This window comes from Oncorhynchus tshawytscha, unplaced genomic scaffold, assembly GCF_018296145.1.
Source record: "Oncorhynchus tshawytscha isolate Ot180627B unplaced genomic scaffold, Otsh_v2.0 Un_contig_2186_pilon_pilon, whole genome shotgun sequence".
NCBI classification, from domain to species: domain Eukaryota; kingdom Metazoa; phylum Chordata; class Actinopteri; order Salmoniformes; family Salmonidae; genus Oncorhynchus; species Oncorhynchus tshawytscha.
This window is the reverse complement of record NW_024609126.1, coordinates 6,551-27,500: the sequence shown is the minus strand read 5'-3', so window position 1 is coordinate 27,500 and position 20,950 is coordinate 6,551. Positions and strand designations below refer to the sequence as shown.

At 45.0% G+C, this 20,950-nt stretch overlaps 1 pseudogene; it reads right to left on the bottom strand.

Annotated features, from left to right (window-relative positions):
• Positions 1–14,334: 14,334 nt before the first annotated feature.
• On the bottom strand, positions 14,335–20,219 carry LOC121844312 (annotated as a pseudogene).
• Between the last annotated feature and the right edge of the window lie 731 nt (positions 20,220–20,950).

Sequence of the window (20,950 nt, the reverse complement as noted above, 5' to 3'; positions counted from 1 at the left end):
AGTACTGTGGTGTGTTAGGTAGTACTGTGGTGTGTTAGGTAGTACTGTGGTGTGTTAGGTTGTGGTGTGTTAGGTAGTACTGTGGTGTGTTAAACCTGTAGTACTGTGGTGTGTTAGGTAGTACTGTGGTGTGTTAGGTAGTACTGTGGTGTGTTAGGTAGTACTGTAGTGTGTTAGGTAGTACTGTGGTGTGTTAAACCTGTAGTACTGTGGTGTGTTAGGTAGTACTGTGGTGTGTTAGGTGGTGTGTTAGGTAGTACTGTGGTGTGTTAGGTAGTACTGTGGTGTGTTAGGTAGTACTGTGGTGTGTTAAACCTGTAGTACTGTGGTGTGTTAAACCTGTAGTACTGTGGTGTGTTAGGTAGTTCTGTGGTGTGTTAGGTAGTACTGTGGTGTGTTAGGTAGTACTGTGGTGTGTTAAACCTGTAGTACTGTGGTGTGTTAAACCTGTAGTACTGTGGTGTGTTAGGTAGTACTGTGGTGTGTTAAACCTGTAGTACTGTGGTGTGTTAGGTAGTACTGTGGTGTGTTAGGTAGTACTGTGGTGTGTTAGGTAGTACTGTGGTGTGTTAGGTAGTACTGTGGTGTGTTAGGTAGTACTGTGGTGTGTTAGGTAGTACTGTGGTGTGTTAAACCTGTAGTACTGTGGTGTGTTATGTAGTACTGTGGTGTGTTAAACCTGTAGTACTGTGGTGTGTTAGGTAGTACTGTAGTGTGTTAGGTAGTACTGTGGTGTGTTAAACCTGTAGTACTGTGGTGTGTTAGGTAGTACTGTGGTGTGTTAAACCTGTAGTACTGTGGTGTGTTAGGTAGTACTGTGGTGTGTTAGGTAGTACTGTGGTGTGTTAAACCTGTAGTACTGTGGTGTGTTAGGTAGTTCTGTGGTGTGTTAGGTAGTTCTGTGGTGTGTTAGGTAGTTCTGTGGTGTGTTAGGTAGTACTGTGGTGTGTTAGGTAGTACTGTGGTGTGTTAAACCTGTAGTACTGTGGTGTGTTAAACCTGTAGTACTGTGGTGTGTTAGGTAGTACTGTGGTGTGTTAGGTAGTACTGTGGTGTGTTAGGTTGTGGTGTGTTAGGTAGTACTGTGGTGTGTTAAACCTGTAGTACTGTGGTGTGTTAGGTAGTTCTGTGGTGTGTTAGGTAGTACTGTGGTGTGTTAGGTAGTACTGTGGTGTGTTAGGTAGTACTGTGGTGTGTTAGGTAGTACTGTGGTGTGTTAGGTAGTACTGTGGTGTGTTAGGTAGTACTGTGGTGTGTTAAACCTGTAGTACTGTGGTGTGTTAGGTAGTACTGTGGTGTGTTAGGAAGTACTGTGGTGTGTTAGGTAGTACTGTGGTGAGTTAAACCTGTAGTACTGTGGTGTGTTAGGTAGTACTGTGGTGTGTTAAACCTGTAGTACTGTGGTGTGTTAAACCATTCGACCTGTTGACCTGTTGGTTATTAGACCTGTTGAACTGCTGGTTATTAGACCTGTTGACCTGTTGGTTATTAGACCTGTTGACCTGTTGGTTATTAGATCTGTGGACCTGATGGTTATTAGACCTGTTGACCTGTTGGTTTTTTGACCTGTTGGTTATTCGACCTGTTGGTTATTCGACCTGTTGGTTATTAGACCTGTTGACCTGTTGGTTATTAGACCTGTTGACCTGTTGGTTATTCGACCTGTTGACCTGTTGGTTATTAGACTTGTTGACCTGTTGGTTATTAGACCTGTTGGTTATTATACCTGTTGACCTGTTGGTTATTAGACCTGTTGACCTGTTGGTTATTAGACTTGTTGACCTGTTGGTTATTAGACTTGTTGACCTGTTGGTTATTAGACCTGTTGGTTATATTAGACCTGTTGACCTGTTGACCTGTTGGTTATATTAGACCTGTTGACCTGTTGGTTATTAGACCTGTTGACCTGTTGGTTATTAGACCTGTTGGTTATTAGACCTGTTGACCTGTTGGTTATTAGACCTGTTGACCTGTTGGTTATTAGACCTGTTGGTTATATTAGACCTGTTGGTTATTAGACCTGTTGGTTGTTAGACCTGCTGACCTGTTGGTTATATTAGACCTGTTGGTTATTAGACCTGTTGGTTATTAGACCTGTTGGTTGTTAGACCTGCTGACCTGTTGGTTATTTTAGACCTGTTGGTTATTAGACCTGTTGGTTATTAGACCTGTTGACCTGTTGGTTATTAGACCTGTTGACCTGTTGGTTATTAGACATGTTGACCTGTTGACCTGTTGGTTTTTAGACCTGTTGACCTATTGGTTATTAGACCTGTTGACCTATTGGTTATTAGACCTGTTGACCTGTTGGTTATTAGACCTGTTGACCTGTTGGGTATTAGACATGTTGACCTGTTGGTTATTAGACCTGTTGACCTGTTGGTTATTAGACCTGTTGACCTCTTGGTTATTAGACCTGTTGGTTATTAGACCTGTTGGTTATTCGACCTGTTGGTTATTAGACCTGTTGACCTGTTGGTTATTAGACCTGTTGACCTGTTGGTTATTAGACCTGTTGGTTATTAGACCTGTTGACCTGTTGGTTATTAGACCTGTTGGTTATTAGACCTGCTGACCAGTTGGTTATATTAGACCTGTTGGTTATTAGACCTAGACCTGTTGACCTATTGGTTATTAGACCTAGACCTGTTCACCTGTTGGTTATTAGACCTGTTGGTTATTAGACCTGTTGGTTATTAGACCTGTTGACCTGTTGGTTATTAGACCTGTTGACCTGTTGGTTATTAGACCTGTTGACCTGTTGGTTATTAGACCTGTTGGTTATTTGACCTGTTGACCTGTTGGTTATTAGACCTGTTGACCTGTTGGTTATTAGACCTGCTGACCTGTTGGTTATTAGACCTGTTGACCTGTTGGTTATTAGACCTGTTGACCTGTTGGTTATTAGACCTGTTGGTTATTAGACCTGTTGGTTATTAGACCTGCTGACCTGTTGGTTATTAGACCTGTTGACCTGTTGGTTATTAGACCTGTTGACCTGTTGGTTATTAGACCTGTTGACCCGTTGGTTGTTAGACCTGTTGGTTATTAGACCTGTTGGTTATTAGACCTGCTGACCTGTTGGTTATTAGACCTGTTGACCTGTTGGTTATTAGACCTGTTGACCTGTTGGTTATTAGACCTGCTGCTGACCTGTTGGTTATTAGACCTGTTGGTTATTAGACCTGTTGACCTGTTGGTTATTAGACCTGTTGACCTGTTGGTTATTAGACTTGTTGACCTGTTGGTTATTAGACCTGTTGGTTATTAGACTTGTTGACCTGTTGGTTATTAGACCTGTTGGTTATTATACCTGTTGACCTGTTGGTTATTAGACCTGTTGACCTGTTGGTTATTAGACTTGTTGACCTGTTGGTTATTAGACTTGTTGACCTGTTGGTTATTAGACCTGTTGGTTATATTAGACCTGTTGACCTGTTGACCTGTTGGTTATTAGACCTGTTGACCTGTTGGTTATTAGACCTGTTGACCTGTTGGTTATTAGACCTGTTGGTTATTAGACCTGTTGACCTGTTGGTTATTAGACCTGTTGACCTGTTGGTTATTAGACCTGTTGGTTATATTAGACCTGTTGGTTATTAGACCTGTTGGTTGTTAGACCTGCTGACCTGTTGGTTATATTAGACCTGTTGGTTATTAGACCTGTTGACCTGTTGGTTATTAGACCTGTTGGTTGTTAGACCTGCTGACCTGTTGGTTATTTTAGACCTGTTGGTTATTAGACCTGTTGGTTATTAGACCTGTTGACCTGTTGGTTATTAGACCTGTTGACCTGTTGGTTATTAGACATGTTGACCTGTTGGTTTTTAGACCTGTTGACCTATTGGTTATTAGACCTGTTGACCTATTGGTTATTAGACCTGTTGACCTGTTGGTTATTAGACCTGTTGACCTGTTGGGTATTAGACATGTTGACCTGTTGGTTATTAGACCTGTTGACCTGTTGGTTATTAGACCTGTTGACCTCTTGGTTATTAGACCTGTTGGTTATTAGACCTGTTGGTTATTAGACCTGTTGGTTATTAGACCTGTTGACCTGTTGGTTATTAGACCTGTTGACCTGTTGGTTATTAGACCTGTTGGTTATTAGACCTGTTGGTTATTAGACCTGTTGACCTGTTGGTTATTAGACCTGTTGACCTGTTGGTTATTAGACCTGTTGGTTATTAGACCTGTTGACCTGTTGGTTATTAGACCTGTTGACCTGTTGGTTATTTGAATGACATTGTGTTCTAGATGTGAATGTAGATTGTTTCTCAAGAGTGTGTGTGGAAGCGTGTGGGTGTGTTTGCGCCTGTGTGTATTCATGTGTGTACATGAGAGAGCTGTAAACAAACCGCTGGTCCAATCGGTTATGTTTCCTCAGAAGAGATGTGCTGTTAACTTGCTTTCTGGTATTTTCAATGGGAAACATGTTTGTTCTGTTTTCAACGTTGAAGTTACCATTCCAAACATGAAACGTTTTGAATACCTAGCTCTATAAGGGATGTTTTAGAGACGTCAACTTGGTTAGAATACCTAGCTAGCTCTATAAGGGATGTTTTAGAGACGTCAACTTGGTTAGAATACCTAGCTAGCTCTATAAGGGATGTTTTAGAGACGTCAACTTGGTTAGAATACCTAGCTAGCTCTATAAGGGATGTTTTAGAGACGTCAACTTGGTTAGAATACCTAGCTAGCTCTATAAGGGATGTTTTAGAGACGTCAACTTGGTTAGAATACCTAGCTAGCTCTATAAGGGATGTTTCAGAGACGTCAACTTGGTTAGAATACCTAGCTAGCTCTATAAGGGATGTTTCAGAGACGTCAACATGGTTAGAATACCTAGCTAGCTCTATAAGGGATGTTTCAGAGACGTCAACTTGGTTAGAATACCTAGCTAGCTCTAAGGGATGTTTCAGAGACGTCAACATGGTTAGAATACCTAGCTAGCTCTATAAGGGATGTTTCAGAGACGTCAACTTGGTTAGAATACCTAGCTAGCTCTATAAGGGATGTTTCAGAGACGTCAACATGGTTAGAATACCTAGCTAGCTCTATAAGGGATGTTTCAGAGACGTCAACTTGGTTAGAATACCTAGCTAGCTCTATAAGGGATGTTTTAGAGACGTCAACTTGGTTAGAATACCTAGCTAGCTCTATAAGGGATGTTTCAGAGACGTCAACATGGTTAGAATACCTAGCTAGCTCTATAAGGGATGTTTCAGAGACGTCAACATGGTTAGAATACCTAGCTAGCTCTATAAGGGATGTTTTAGAGACGTCAACTTGGTTAGAATACCTAGCTAGCTCTATAAGGGATGTTTCAGAGACGTCAACTTGGTTAGAATACCTAGCTAGCTCTATAAGGGATGTTTCAGAGACGTCAACTTGGTTAGAATACCTAGCTAGCTCTATAAGGGATGTTTCAGAGACGTCAACTTGGTTAGAATACCTAGCTAGCTCTATAAGGGATGTTTCAGAGACACAGCTTGGTTAGAATACCTAGCTAGCTCTATAAGGGATGTTTCAGAGACGTCAACATGGTTAGAATACCTAGCTAGCTCTAAGGGATGTTTTGGTTCAACTTCTTTCAATAAGATGCAAATATGTCTCTGTCTCTCCATCTCTCTGCCTGTCTCTCTTTCTCCGCAGCGTGGCCTAGAAGACAGGAAAGAGAGGAGGTGAGGGGGAGGGGAGACGTCCCACCACGGAGCTACAGAGTGACAAGAAGAGACCTGTTAGACTGGGATTGTCTCTCACACACGTACACAGAGAGAAAGATACATTAAGACGAGGAGGATAGAGAACTGTACATCACAGCAGAGAGAGAGACGAGGAGGATAGAGAACTGTACATCACAGCAGAGAGAGAGACGAGGAGGATAGAGAACTGTACATCACAGCAGAGAGAGAGAGACGAGGAGGATAGAGAACTGTACATCACAGCAGAGAGAGAGACTAGGAGGATAGAGAACTGTACATCACAGCAGAGAGAGAGACGAGGAGGATAGAGAACTGTACATCACAGCAGAGAGAGAGACGAGGAGGATAGAGAACTGTACATCACAGCAGAGAGAGAGACGAGGAGGATAGAGAACTGTACATCACAGCAGAGAGAGAGACGAGGAGGATAGAGAACTGTACATCACAGCAGAGAGAGAGAGACGAGGAGGATAGAGAACTGTACATCACAGCAGAGAGAGAGACTAGGAGGATAGAGAACTGTACATCACAGCAGAGAGAGAGACGAGGAGGATAGAGAACTGTACATCACAGCAGAGAGAGAGAGAGAGACTAGGAGGATAGAGAACTGTACATCACAGCAGAGAGAGAGACTAGGAGGATAGAGAACTGTACATCACAGCAGAGAGAGAGAGAGAGAGACGAGGAGGATAGAGAACTGTACATCACAGCAGAGAGAGAGACGAGGAGGATAGAGAACTGTACATCACAGCAGAGAGAGAGACGAGGAGGATAGAGAACTGTACATCACAGCAGAGAGAGAGACTAGGAGGATAGAGAACTGTACATCACAGCAGAGAGAGAGACTAGGAGGATAGAGAACTGTACATCACAGTAGAGAGAGAGACGAGGAGGATAGAGAACTGTACATCACAGCAGAGAGAGAGAGAGAGAGACTAGGAGGATAGAGAACTGTACATCACAGTAGAGAGAGAGAGAGAGAGACTAGGAGGATAGAGAACTGTACATCACAGCAGAGAGAGAGAGACTAGGAGGATAGAGAACTGTACATCACAGCAGAGAGAGAGAGACGAGGAGGATAGAGAACTGTACATCACAGCAGAGAGAGAGACGAGGAGGATAGAGAACTGTACATCACAGCAGAGAGAGAGAGAGAGAGACGAGGAGGATAGAGAACTGTACATCACAGCAGAGAGAGAGACTAGGAGGATAGAGAACTGTACATCACAGCAGAGAGAGAGAGACGAGGAGGATAGAGAACTGTACATCACAGCAGAGAGAGAGAGACGAGGAGGATAGAGAACTGTACATCACAGCAGAGAGAGAGACGAGGAGGATAGAGAACTGTACATCACAGCAGAGAGAGAGACGAGGAGGATAGAGAACTGTACATCACAGCAGAGAGAGAGAGAGAGAACAAAACTGTGTTTTCATGTGGTCTGTCACCGGCTGTTTGTTCTGTTCTATCTTAGTCTCTTCAGGGAAACGTGTTTGTGTGTGTGATGTGTTCCGGGTAATCGAAGGCTGCTAAGTGCGTGTGATGTGTGTGTCTTAACCACAACTCTTAAAGAGGGCTTGTGTTCCAGATCATGCCATTGTGTGATGCATTTTGGGTAAATTGTTACTGAACTGACTGATCTACCAAATAATAATGTGTCGTTATGACGACAGAATGGTCTCCTGAAACCGCGTCGGCTTCAATGTTGGAACAAGCCCCAATATTATTGAATTGGTAAGACAGGCCTACATAGCTGAGGAGATGGAGAGAAAGGAGACAGAGAGAGGAGAGAAAGGAGACAGAGAGAGGAGAGAAAGGAGACAGAGAGAGGAGAGAAAGGAGACAGAGAGAGGAGAGAAAGGAGACAGAGAAAGGAGACAGAGAGGAGAGAAAGGAGACAGAGAGGAGAGAAAGGAGACAGAGAGAGGAGAGAAAGGAGACAGAGAGAGGAGAGACAGAGAGAGGAGAGAAAGGAGAAAGAGAGGAGAGAAAGGAGACAGAGAGAGGAGAGAAAGGAGACAGAGAGAGGAGAGAAAGGAGACAGAGAGAGGAGAGAAAGGAGACAGAGAGAGGAGAGAAAGGAGACAGAGAGAGGAGAGAAAGGAGACAGAGAGGAGAGAAAGGAGACAGAGAAAGGAGACCGAGAAAGGAGACCGAGAGAGGAGAGAAAGGAGCCAGAGAGAGGAGAGAAAGGAGCCAGAGAGAGGAGAGAAAGGAGCCAGAGAGAGAGAGAAAGGAGCCAGAGAGGAGAGAAAGGAGCCAGAGCGAGGAGAGAAAGGAGCCAGAGAGAGGAGAGAAAGGAGCCAGAGAGAGGAGAGAAAGGAGCCAGAGAGAGGAGAGAAAGGAGCCAGAGAGGGAGAGAAAGGAGCCAGAGAGGATAGAGGAATGGAGGGGAGACAGAGATTAAAGGGGAGGATAGAGGAAAGGAGGGAGACAGAGATTAAAGGGGAGGATATAGGAAAGGAGGGAGACAGAGATTAAAGGGGAGGATAGACGAATGGAGGGAGAGACAGAGATTAAAGGGGAGGATAGAGGAAAGGAGGGGAGACAGAGATTAAAGGGGAGGATAGAGGAAAGGAGGGGAGACAGAGATTAAAGGGGAGGATAGAGGAAAGGAGGGGAGACAGAGATTAAAGGGGAGGATATTGGAAAGGAGGGGAGACAGAGATTAAAGGGGAGGATAGAGGAATGGAGGGGAGACAGATTAAAGGGGAGGATAGAGGAAAGGAGGGGAGACAGATTAAAGGGGAGGATAGAGGAATGGAGGGGAGACAGAGATTAAAGGGGAGGATATAGGAATGGAGGGGAGACAGAGGAATGGAGGGGAGACAGAGATTAAAGGGGAGGATAGCGGAATGGAGGGGAGACAGAGAGAGGAAAGGAGGGGAGACAGAGAGAGGAAAGGAGGGGAGACAGAGGAAAGGAGGGGAGACAGAGATTAAAGGGGAGGATAGCGGAATGGAGGGGAGACAGAGAGAGGAAAGGAGGGGAGACAGAGATTAAAGGGGAGACAGAAGAAAGGAGGGGAGACAGAGGAAAGGAGGGTGACGGAGAGAGGAAAGGAGGGGAGACAGAGATTAAAGGGGAGGATAGAGGAAAGGAGGGGAGACAGAGATTAAAGGGGAGGATAGCGGAATGGAGGGGAGACAGAGATTAAAGGGGAGGATAGAGGAAAGGAGGGAGACAGAGATTAAAGGGGAGGAGAGAGGAAAGGAGGGGAGACAGAGAGAGGAAAGGAGGGGAGACAGAGATTAAAGGGGAGGAGAGAGGAAAGGAGGGAGACAGAGGAAAGAGAGATATGAATATGAACGGCTCAGTGATAATGACGACATCAGGGATATCCCATGTATAAACAGCACAGCAGTGTTCTACATCAGTGACTCGTCCTGGGTTTGAATTTCCTCATTGGCACGCCAGACGGAGAGAGAGAACAAGGCTCCTTTTTAGAGAATTCTGGGGAACCGTAGATCAAATAATGCTGAGAGAGTGTGTGTGTGTGTGTGTGTGTGTGTGTGTGTGTGTGTGTGTGTGTGTGTGTGTGTGTGTGTGTGTGTGGACTTCCACAGAACTCTGTCCAACACCTGAAACTCTTCACTTCTCTAAACCTGAAATACTATGAATGAAACACACACACACAAACACACACACACACACAGTCCGAAGACGAAATTCCATGGCAAAGCTGCAGATTCTTGTGAATTGTTTGGTCCTGGTTCTGTATTTGTATTGGTCCTGGTTCTGTATTTGTATTGGTCCTGGTTCTGTATTTGTATTGGTCCTGGTTCTGTATTTGTATTGGTCCTGGTTCTGTATTTGTATTGGTCCTGGTTCTGTATTGGTTCTGTATTTAATCATCTGATAGTAATGTGACCAGTCGTCTGGTTCTGTATTGGTCCTGGTTCTGTATTTAATCATCTGATAGTAATGTGACCAGTCGTCTGGTTCTGTATTGGTCCTGGTTCTGTATTTAATCATCTGATAGTAATGTGACCAGTCGTCTGGTTCTGTATTGGTTCTGTATTTAATCATCTGATAGTAATGTGACCAGTCGTCTGGTTCTGTATTGGTCCTGGTTCTGTATTTAATCATCTGATAGTAATGTGACCAGTCGTCTGGTTCTGTATTGGTCCTGGTTCTGTATTTAATCATCTGATAGTAATGTGACCAGTCGTCTGGTTCTGTATTGGTCCTGGTTCTGTATTTAATCATCTGATAGTAATGTGACCAGTCGTGATTTGACAGGTTTGTGTTTCCCTCCTCGTCATTATTATCAGATGATTTACAACGAAGTTTATCGACCTTTCACCTTTATTAGTCATTACTGGCCGTTCCGACTAACCACACACACACACACACACACACACACACACACACACCACCCACACGCCGAGACATTCTGGTACCCGACCCTTCCCTTCTTCTGACAGAAATATATTTTACTGACAGACCTTCTGATTCTTCACTTCTCTACATGTTCCTGTAATAGACCCCCACACACACACACACACACAGAGCGTTTACTATCATAGCTCAGCCCATCTGTCACATTGATGTGTCACTGCGGTTACCTACTGTACCCAGTGTTGTCACAGCAACCACACACACTGTCTCTCTGTTATACCTGTCTCTCTCTCTCTGTGTTACCTACTGTACCCAGTGTTGTCACAGCAACCACACACACTGTCTCTCTGTCTGTCTGTTATACCTGTCTCTCTCTCTCTGTCTGTCTGTCCGTCTCACTGTCTGTCTGTCCGTCCGTCTCTGTCTGTCTGTCCGTCTTTCTGTCTGTCTGTCTGTCCGTCTCTCTGTCTGTCCGTCTCTCTGTCTGTCCGTCTCTCTGTCTGTCCGTCTCTCTGTCTGTCCGTCTCTCTGTCTGTCTGTCCGTCTCTCTGTCTGTCTGTCCGTCTCTCTGTCTGTCCGTCTCTCTGTCTGTCCGTCTCTCTGTCTGTCCGTCTCTCTGTCTGTCCGTCTCTCTGTCTGTCCGTCTCTCTGTCTCTCCGTCTCTCCGTCCGTCTCTCCGTCTCTCCGTCCGTCTCTCCGTCTCTCTGTCCGTCTCTCCGTCTCTCTGTCCGTCTCTCCGTCTCTCTGTCTCTCCGTCTCTCCGTCTCTCTGTCTGTCCGTCTCTCTGTCTGTCCGTCTCTCTGTCTGTCCGTCTCTCTGTCTGTCTGTCCGTCTCTCTGTCTGTCTGTCCGTCTCTCTGTCTCTCCGTCTCTCTGTCTGTCCGTCTCTCTGTCTGTCCGTCTCTCTGTCTGTCCGTCTCTCTGTCTGTCCATCTCTCTGTCTGTCTGTCTGTCCGTCCATCTCTCTGTCTGGGGGGGGGGAGTAGGACCGTCATTGTAAAATAAGAATTTGTTGTTAACTGATAAGGAGCATTATAAAATATTGTCTAACAGCAACACACAGACCGACAGGAAGACGGGGCTGAAATATATATGTCATATTTATTATCCTTTAAAACACCCCTAGAGGTAGTCTGCACCGCAGATATGATGCATAGTACACAGTTATACTCATTAGTACTACATAGTACACAGATACTCATTAGTACTACATAGTACACAGATACTCATTAGTACTACATAGTACACAGATACTCATTAGTACTACATAGTACACAGATACTCATTAGTACTACATAGTACACAGATACTCATTAGTACTACATAGTACAGTTACTCATTAGTACTACATAGTACACAGTTACTCATTAGTACTACATAGTACACAGTTACTCATTAGTACTACTAGTCTGTCTGTCTGTCCGTCTCACTGTCTGTGTCTGTCTGTCCGTCTCACTGTCTGTCCGTCTTTCTGTCTGTCTGTCTGTCCGTCTCTCTCTCTCTGTCCGTCTGTCTGTCTGTCTGTCTCTGTCTGTCTGTCCGTCTCTCTGTCTGTCTCTCTGTCTGTCTCTCTGTCCGTCTGTCTGTCTCTCTGTCTGTCTCTGTCTGTCTGTCCGTCTCTCTGTCTGTCCGTCTCTCTGTCTGTCCGTCTCTCTGTCTGTCTGTCCGTCTCTCTGTCTGTCTGTCCGTCTCTCTGTCTGTCTGTCTGTCTGTCTGTCTGTCCGTCTCTCTCAGTCTCTCTGTCCGTCTCTCTGTCTCTCTGTCCGTCTCTCTGTCCGTCTCTCTGTCCGTCTCTCTGTCTGTCCGTCTCTCTGTCTGTCCGTCTCTCCTTCTCTCCGTCTCTCTCCGTCTCTCTGTCTCTCTGTCTCTCTCCGTCTCTCCGACTGTCTGTCCGTCTCTCTGTCTGTCCGTCTCTCTGTCTGTCCGTCTCTCTGTCCGTCTCTCTGTCTGTCTGTCCGTCTCTCTGTCTGTCTGTCCGTCTCTCTGTCTGTCTGTCCGTCTCTCTGTCTCTCCGACTCTCCGTCTCTCTGTCTGTCCGTCTCTCTGTCTGTCCGTCTCTCTCTGTCTGTCCGTCTCTCTGTCTGTCCGTCTCTCTGTCTGTCCGTCTCTCTGTCTGTCCGTCTCTCTGTCTGTCCGTCTCTCTGTCTGTCCGTCTCTTTGTCTGTCCGTCTCTCTGTCTGTCTGTCTGTCTGTCCATCTCTCTGTCTGGGGGGGGGGTAGGACCGTCATTGTAAAATAAGAATTTGTTGTTAACTGATAAGGAGCATTATAAACTATTGTCTAACAGCAACACACAGACCGACAGGAAGACGGGGCTGAAATATATATGTCATATTTATTATCCTTTAAAACACCCCTAGAGGTAGTCTGCACCGCAGATATGATGCATAGTACACAGTTATACTCATTAGTACTACATAGTACACAGATACTCATTAGTACTACATAGTACACAAATACTCATTAGTACTACATAGTACACAGATACTCATTAGTACTACATAGTACACAGATACTCATTAGTACTACATAGTACACAGTTACTCATTAGTACTACATAGTACACAGTTACTCATTAGTACTACATAGTACACAGTTACTCATTAGTACTACTAGTCTGTCTGTCTGTCCGTCTCACTGTCTGTGTCTGTCCGTCCGTCTCTGTCTGTCCGTCTCACTGTCTGTCCGTCTTTCTGTCTGTCTGTCTGTCCGTCTCTCTGTCTGTCCGTCTGTCTGTCTGTCTGTCTCTGTCTGTCTGTCCGTCTCTCTGTCCGTCTGTCCGTCTCTCTGTCTGTCTCTCTGTCCGTCTGTCTGTCTCTCTGTCTGTCTGTCCGTCTCTCTGTCTGTCCGTCTCTCTGTCTGTCCGTCTCTCTGTCTGTCTGTCCGTCTCTCTGTCTCTCTGTCCGTCTCTCTGTCTGTCTGTCTGTCTGTCCGTCTCTCAGTCTCTCTGTCCGTCTCTCAGTCTCTCTGTCCGTCTCTCAGTCTCTCTGTCCGTCTCTCCGTCTCTCTGTCCGTCTCTCTGTCTGTCCGTCTCTCTGTCTGTCCGTCTCTCCTTCTCTCCGTCTCTCTGTCTCTCTGTCTCTCTCCGTCTCTCCGACTGTCTGTCCGTCTCTCTGTCTGTCCGTCTCTCTGTCTGTCCGTCTCTCTGTCTGTCCGTCTCTCTGTCCGTCTCTCTGTCTGTCTGTCCGTCTCTCTGTCTGTCTGTCCGTCTCTCTGTCTGTCTGTCCGTCTCTCTGTCTCTCCGACTGTCCGTCTCTCTGTCTGTCCGTCTCTCTGTCTGTCCGTCTCTCTGTCTGTCCGTCTCTCTGTCTGTCCGTCTCTCTGTCTGTCCGTCTCTCTGTCTGTCCGTCTCTCTGTCTGTCCGTCTCTCTGTCTGTCCGTCTCTCTGTCTGTCTGTCTGTCCGCCCGTCTCTCTGTCTGTCTGTCCGTCTCTCTGTCTGTCTGTCCGTCTCTCTGTCTCTCCGACTGTCCGTCTCTCTGTCTGTCCGTCTCTCTGTCTGTCCGTCTCTCTGTCTGTCCGTCTCTCTGTCTGTCCGTCTCTCTGTCTCTCCGTCTCTCTGTCTGTCCGTCTCTCTGTCTGTCCGTCTCTCTGTCTGTCCGTCTCTCTGTCTGTCTGTCCGTCTCTCTGTCCGTCTCTCTGTCCGTCTCTCTGTCTGTCTGTCCGTCTCTCTGTCTCTCCGACTGTCCGTCTCTCTCTGTCTGTCCGTCTCTCTGTCTGTCCGTCTCTCTGTCTGTCCGTCTCTCTGTCTGTCCGTCTCTCTGTCTGTCCGTCTCTCTGTCTGTCCGTCTCTCTGTCTGTCCGTCTCTCTGTCTGTCTGTCTGTCCGCCCGTCTCTCTGTCTGTCTGTCCGTCTCTCTGTCTGTCTGTCCGTCTCTCTGTCTCTCCGACTGTCCGTCTCTCTGTCTGTCCGTCTCTCTGTCTGTCCGTCTCTCTGTCTGTCCGTCTCTCTGTCTGTCCGTCTCTCTGTCTCTCCGTCTCTCTGTCTGTCCGTCTCTCTGTCTGTCCGTCTCTCTGTCTGTCCGTCTCTCTGTCTGTCTGTCCGTCTCTCTGTCTGTCTGTCCGTCTCTCTGTCTCTCCGTCTCTCTGTCTGTCCGTCTCTCTGTCTGTCCGTCTCTCTGTCTGTCCGTCTCTCTGTCTGTCCATCTCTCTGTCTGTCTGTCTGTCCGTCCATCTCTCTGTCTGGGGGAGGGGGTAGGACCGTCATTGTAAAATAAGAATTTGTTGTTAACTGATAAGGAGCATTATAAAATATTGTCTAACAGCAACACACAGACCGACAGGAAGACGGGGCTGAAATATATATGTCATATTTATTATCCTTTAAAACACCCCTAGAGGTAGTCTGCACCGCAGATATGATGCATAGTACACAGTTATACTCATTAGTACTACATAGTACACAGATACTCATTAGTACTACATAGTACACAGATACTCATTAGTACTACATAGTACACAGTTACTCATTAGTACTACATAGTACACAGTTACTCATTAGTACTACATAGTACACAGTTACTCATTAGTACTACATAGTACACAGTTACTCATTAGTACTACATAGTACACAGTTACTCATTAGTACTACATAGTACACAGTTACTCATTAGTACTACATAGTACACAGTTACTCATTAGTACTACATAGTACACAGTTATACCCATTAGTACTACATAGTACACAGTTATACCCATTAGTACCAGAATGTACACAGTTGTACCCGGCAGTACTACATAGTACACAATTATACCCATTAGTACCAGAGAGTACACAGTTATACCTGTTAGTACCAGAGAGTACACAGTTGTACCTGTTAGTACCCGAGAGTACACAGTTGTACCTGTTAGTACCAGAGAGTACACAGTTGTACCTGTTAGTACCAGAGAGTACACAGTTGTACCTGTTAGTACCAGAGAGTACACAGTTATACATACAGTACTGTAATATTGTGTAGCGTAAACATTCGTTGTAAAGTTTGTAAACAACATTGTAAACATTGTAAAGTATTGATGCTTGAGTTGTCGTGCTACAGCGAACCCAGCCCTGCCTACAACGGCAGAACCAGTCCACTAACCAAACCGTCCACCTCACAGGGTCAGCGACCCGGATCAGAACACAACCACAACCCCGGTGGTGGTTCTTTAATGCAGCCGCCCCCATAACCTGTCGTTGTTGTGGTGGTCCACATATATACGGTCCCTTAAAATCCTCCAGGGACCACCACCAAACCGGATAAACCCAAACCAAGTGTGACCTATGACCCTGTCGAGTAGTGCACCGTTTAGAGAATAGGGTGCGGTTTTGAACTCTGACCTCGTTTCTAACCACGACCCGGTCTCTAGTTTCAAAGCGACCGATCCGAAAACCCTTCAGTACCGACCCGAAATCAAATCAAGTCCCGCCTCAACGGCATCCTCTGTGACATCATATCCTGTAAGGGAACTCTAACAGGAAGTGTTTTAGGATTGGGTTGACGGGGACCCTGGCGACCCGTTCCACCTCACCGCCGCACGACTCCGCGACCTGTTTCCTGCACAGTTCCTGGAGCGTAGGGCGCTGCTTCCTGTACGGAACGGTCAGGCTTTTCTTAGAGGAATGAATGTAGTGTTCGAGCAGGAAGAAGAGACAGGGGAAAGAGTGCTCACTTCCTGCCAGGCTGAACCGTTGTCCCTTATAGACGTGCGTCGCTGACCGGGCCGCTGGCCGCGCGCGATGGACAGCGTGAAGAAGACGTCTTTCTGACGACTGTCCCGGATCAAGAATGTTCCTGTGGCAACGTCCTTCAGTCGACTGTGAGCCTGCGAGAAGAGGAGGAGGAGGAGGAGGAAGAAGAGGAGGAGGATAGAATTAACATCAAAAAAGATTTGGTTGTAAAATAAAAAATCACTTCTCCTTTAACTTCATGTCATCTCGTTGGATTTTGAAATCTCTTATTTATCAGTTTATTACATTAATGACAGCTGTCTCTGTTCCTTTACTCTGACCATTATTGTTGTGAAAGGGTTATATAAATAACATTTGATCAATCAATCAAATGAATTTTTATAAAGCCTTTTTTGTGCTTATACAGAAACCCGGACCTAAAAACACAAAAAAACAGCAAGAAATGCAGATGTAGAAGCACGGTGGCTAGGAAATAAAACTCCCTAGAAAGGCCCAGAAAACCGAGGAAGAAAACCTCGAGAGGAAACCAGGTTCTGATCAGATAAATTGATAAGATTGTGTAATTACCTCCTCCACTCCTAGCGGGCCCCAGTAGAAGCCGGAACGTTCCAACATGGCGGCCGTCCGGGTGATCAACAGGAAGTCTACCTTGCAGGGGAACAGAGGAAAGTGGGTGGGCACTGGGTCCAGGAGGGGAAGAGGAGGCTGGTGGTCTAACAGGTCTGGTCCTGGGATAGGGACGCCACACACTGGTTGGATGGGCGCTGACGGTGTGACTGGGAAACTGATGATGATGACGATGGTGGTGATGATGATGATGGCGAGGTTGCGTGGTGGTCCGAGTGTGGAGTCGAGAGGAAGGTGGAGGAGGCGCCTGAGGTCTAGAAGGTGATGATGATGACGATGGTGCTTTTGTTGTTGTGTCTTGTTCTTCCACAGCGCTGTGAGCGACCATCCTACAGGGGAGAGCGGTCCCAACCCTCTCCCATCGCTACACAGTTCCCTGGCATCCTGAGAGAGAGAGAGACCGTCAGACCACTACTACTACTACTACTTATGATAGGAGCTATGTTACCCTGGCATCCTGAGAGAGGGAGGGAGACCGTCAGACCACTACTACTACTACTACTACTACTTATGATAGGAGCTATGTTACCCTGGCATCCTGAGAGAGGGAGGGAGAGACCGTCAGACCACCACTACTACTACTACCACTACTACTACCACTACTACTACCACTACTACCACTACTACTACTACTACTATTGATGATAGAGCTATGTTACCCTGGCATCCTGAGAGGGGAGAGAGAGCCGTCAGACCACTACTACTACTACTACTACTACTACTTTATGATAGGAGCTATGTTACCCTGGCATCCTGAAAGAGGGAGGGAGAGACCGTCAGACCACCTACTACTACCACTACTACCACTACCACTACTACCACTACCACCACCTACTACTACTACTACTACTACTACTACTACTACCACTACTACCACTACTACTACTACCACTACTACTACTACTACCACTACTACTACCACTACTACTACTACTACTACTACTACTACTACTACTACTACTACTACTACCACTACTACTACCACTACTACCACTACTACTACCACTACCACTACCACTACTACTACTACTACTGCTACTACTACTACTACTACTACTACTACTACTACCACTACTACTACTACTACTACCACTACTACTACTACCACTACTACTACCACTACTACTACTACCACTACCACTACTACTACCACTACTACTACTACCACTACTACTACTACTACTACTACTACCACTACTACTACTACCACCACCTACTACTACTACTACTACTACTACTACTACCACTACTACTACTACCACTACTACTACTACTACTACCACTACTACTACTACCACTACTACTGCCACTACTACTACTACTGCCACTACTGCTACTACCTACCACTACTACTACTACCACTACTACCACTACTACTACTACTACTGCTACTACTACTACTACTACTACTACTACTACTACTACTACCACTACTACCACTACTACTACTACTACTACTACTACCACTACTACTACTACCACTACTACCACTTCTGATAAGATCTATGTTTCCATTAACTTGTCCAGTGATTATTTCTTTAAATCAACATTTAGAAAAGTTTTCCATAGAAAATAGCATACGACAGCTGCCTACCATTTTAAAGCTGCAAATATGTAAGAAATGTGAACTATAGATCTGTCATTCTCATTGAAAGCAAGTCTAAGAAGCGGTTCATCTGTTCTATGTGCTCTATTTCTATGCTTCCCATTCTATAAAAATTCAGTTTTTTTTTTTGCAGTTTTACTATCACCAGCTTCAAACAGCTGAAAATGCCAATATTTGAGGTTTTATGGGAAATGTAGTTCACAGGGGGTTTAGATGTGGTACAATGATCCTTGGAACTCCTGTAAATGGTGAAACCTGCCAGCCAACCAGAAAAGCAAGTCGAAAGCAATTCATTTATTTAAAAAAAAATAATAATAATAAATACACAGTTAGCAAATCAAATCAAATCAATTTTTTATTTGTCACATACACACGGTTAGCAGATGTTAATGCGAGTGTAGCGAAATGCTTGTGCTTCTAGTTCCGACAATGCAGTAATAACCAACAAGTAATCTAACTAACAATTCCAAAAAACTACTGTCTTATACACAGTGTTAGGGGATAAAGAATATGTACATAAAGATATATGAATGAGTGATGGTACAGAGCATCATCATTTGTTTTGTTTATTTTAATAAAGAGGGTTAGACAGATAGAAAAATCCACCCCTGTTCAATGGATAAAATGTTGTCGACCTTCGGAAAATGTCTCCTATCTCTACCGTTTCCATGACACCTCTCTCTCTCTCAATTCAATTCAAGGGGCTTTATTGTCATGGGAAACATGTGTTAACATTGCCAAAGCAAGTGAGGTAGATAATATATAACGTGAAATATCTCTGTCTCTATGTATTTATATATATATATATGTTGTTTGTCTTATTAAACCCGGCTCAATGGAAACCTAAAATGTCTACAGTTACCGGGTCTGTCTGCCTACCTACCGGGTCTGTCTGTCTACCTGCCGGGTCTGTCTGTCTACCTGCCTACCAACCTAACTACCTGCCGGGTCTGTCTGTATCTGCCTACCTACCTGCCGGGTCTGTCTGCCTACCTACCAACCTACCGGGTCTGTCTGTATCTGTCTGCCTACCTGCCAACCTGCTGGGTCTGTCTGTATCTGTCTGCCTACCTGTGCTGGGTCTGTCTGTATCTGCCTAACTACCTGCCGGGTCTGTCTGCCTACCTACCAACCTACCGGGTCTGTCTGTATCTGTCTGCCTACCTACCAACCTACCGGGTCTGTCTGTATCCTGCCTACCTGCCAACCTGCCTCTGTCTGCCTACCTACCAACCTGCTGGGTCTGTCTGTATGCCTACCAACCTGCTGGGTCTGTCTGTATCCGTCTGCCTACCTGCCTACCAACCTGCTGGGTCTGTCTGTATCCGTCTGCCTACCTGCCTACCAACCTGCTGGGTCTGTCTGTATCCCGTCTGCCTACCAACCTGCTACCAACCATTTAATTAACTGATAGTCCCACAGATGTTGGGTCAAACCTTTAAAAAAAAAAAAAAAAAGACAACTGTTGCCAAGAGAACAAACGTGGATTGTAAACATTCTCCATCCTAGCGAGGTAAATTGACATTGATTTAAACCAACTCTAAAGCTGTTCACAGTATAGTAGTATATATACAATAGTTTATATGGCAGTAGATATTAGTAGTAGATGTATCCTAGTTCGTCCTGTTTCACTGGCCCCAACCTTACCGCTATAAAGCAAACGGGGAATCGTGTTTTAAATGAGTATATTATACTGGTGGTCATGTTGACTGTTGTCTAGTCCAAAAATATATATATTTTATGACTTATTATGTAGAAAATGGTGTATTGTCAGGTTGCTTTTATTACGGCGCAATTGAATTGCACAATAGTCAATGTTGCGAAACAAAACTAAAATCTATTTGAAAGAAGACAAAAAAAGGTCAAATCCGCAATAGGCAGCCATGTTAAAATATTCTTACCGTTTTGCAAAACGAGTGCAATGTAGTTTCTTTTCCTGATGCACTTTTTATATTTTCCGACGTTTTTAATCACAGAATCACAGCGGTATTAATCCTGTTCTTGATCATCAATAAACGTCCAAACTAGTAGAGAGAAGACGCGGTAATCCGACGGTATAGTATATCCACATTGTCTTTCACATCCTCTCTTACTCTCTCTCTCCTTGTTGGTTTGATCATCTGTCCGCCTGTGATTGGTAAGGAGCTAAATAAACGTTCAGCACCGTGCACCACACCAACACACATCAGTTTCGCTTTCATTTTAAAGTGAACACGGTTTCTGAGAAGTCCTCAGTAACTGTCCTCTCCACCAGGGGTGTCTCTCTCTCTCTCTCTCTCTCTCTCTCTCTCTCTCTCTCTCTCTCTCTCTCTCTCTCTCTCTCTCTCCCTCTCTCTCTCTCTGTCTCTCTCTCTCTCTGTCTCTCTCTCTCTCTCTCCTCTCTCTCTGTCTCTCTCTCTCTCTCTCTCTCTCTCTCTCTCTCTCTCTCTCTCTCTCTCTCTCTGTCTCTCTCTCTCTCTCTCTCTCTCTCTCTCTCTCTCTCTCTCTCTCTATAGTTTCTCTCTGGCGGGTTTCGCTTCCAGTCAACATTTATAGTAAAGCTGTCGCTTCACAGAAAAACAACTAGTCTCTTCACTTTTTCAAACAGTCTCGTTGTGAAGCAGGAATCCACGTCAGTTTCAGTTTATCTGATGCCTTCCCCCATAAATACACCAGTGACCACATTCGGAGAAGCGGCCGATGGTTTTCGGAACTGCTTTTTTACATCTTTTTTAAACGTCCATGACAGAAGTCGTCTACTTGAATCTAAAAGTATTAATAATTTGTTGTTGTTGTTTTTTTAAATATACTTAAGTATCAAAAGTAAAAGTCTAAATAATTTGAAACGTTTTTCCGTAAAAGAACATTTAAAAAAAAAGAGAATTGTGCAGTCTGGTTTGCGTAAAATAATTGTAAATATATGTTGAGCGTCAGAAGGGGGGAAAAAGGGATTCGGTAAAATGTATATACTTTTCGTCGGGAATGTAGTGAAATAAAAGCTTAAATATGTCCAAAATATAAATAGCGGAG